This window comes from Polistes canadensis, unplaced genomic scaffold (genome assembly GCF_001313835.1).
Source record: "Polistes canadensis isolate GaletaPanama2010 unplaced genomic scaffold, ASM131383v1 scaffold_34, whole genome shotgun sequence".
Taxonomy (NCBI): domain Eukaryota; kingdom Metazoa; phylum Arthropoda; class Insecta; order Hymenoptera; family Vespidae; genus Polistes; species Polistes canadensis.
Genome location: NW_014569581.1, coordinates 1,039,328 through 1,040,907, shown reverse-complemented (window position 1 = coordinate 1,040,907; position 1,580 = coordinate 1,039,328).

Genomic DNA, 1,580 nt, shown 5'->3' with positions numbered 1-1,580 from the left:
TCGATGTCCTTTTCAGGATTATATTTCTTTAAATATATGTATTGAGGAAGCGAGTATAATTATTATAGTCTTTTTATTTTTTATAATCATCTTCTATAATAATTTTATTTATTTATTTTTAATCGTGTTTATATTATATCATGTTAAATGATTCACCTTATGTATGTGTGTGCGCGCGTGTGCTTACAAGAGATAAAACGTAAAATAATCGTTTACAACGTAGATAACATATCCGAGAGCCGTAAATTTTTTTAATTTTTATTTGGTTTTTTTTTTCGTTTTTTTTTTGTCTTTTTTTTTTTAGAATGTCACGGCATTCTTATATACACAGGTCTTTATCAACGAATAATTAATACTTACAGTTATTATTCGAACCTAACTCATATCTCTTGTCTACATAAACTGTATTTGCAGTAACGTTTACACATTTTAATTACGCCATCATATAATTACTAACAACTGACGATTAAATTTATGATAATACGCTAATGACGATATAAAAGAATATTCAAGAAAAATGATTTAATTAATAGAAATGACCAGGTCGTGTCCTAGCAACGTCATCGACGGTAGCGTAAACTGGTCGAGTCATCTTCGCTAATAACGCACAGGGGCTGTTCTTTCGCGCATACCTTTGTTATATTCATAAAATATACAGAACGAAAATGATATTAAAAGAAAAATATATATCTATCCAATATAAATAGCCCCAGACGGTCGAATTCATTTTTATTTTACAACCCTCCTCTTATATTTCTATAAACTTATAATAAAATTAATGTTAGCGAGAGAAATCCATCATTTTGATATAATAATTTTAAAAGTGACGAAATACCACGCCTAGAAAGAAAAAAAAATGCATCAACATAATTGGCTATAGCCGTTTAAGGTAAATGGGGAAAGGTAAAGCTCGAGGAGATAAGACCTAAAGCAGATGTTTCGCGAATGCGAATCCATTTACTTTGCTCGGTGTTAAAACGTTAGAAGTTTATAAACTTATAGGAGCATGAATCGAGGCGACAAAGTATCCAACATCCGTAGGGACGATGTCGGTTGGTTGAACTGCTGGTACAGAGGGTATCCTTGTCAAAATTCAACGAGGGAGATGAAGTAACGCAGGGGGTAATGTAAGTAAAAGGGGACTGATGTTATGACGGGACATTTCATGGCTGGGAGGGTCCACGATTTAACGGCCCGTGCGATATTACCATCGCAATATCTCTCTATGCGGGCCAATCTCTCGACTCCTTTTACTTAGAATCACTTAACGAATCTGTTACACGTCGCTAACTGTTTACCAAGATTATGTCTTCCTGATCCGAGAAGAGAAGATACATATATACATATATATATCACGTGTTATGTAAGAGAAAAAATAATAAAAAGTAATATCCTCGAACGATGATATGAATACAGAAACACTATGGTTACTCACAAAAGCATTATTTATTTCCTCTCTTTATCATTTTAAAATGAATTTATAATTATATAATAATAATAATAATAATAATAATAATAATAATAATAATATATAATTAATAATAATAATAATAATAATAATAATAATAATAAAAATAATA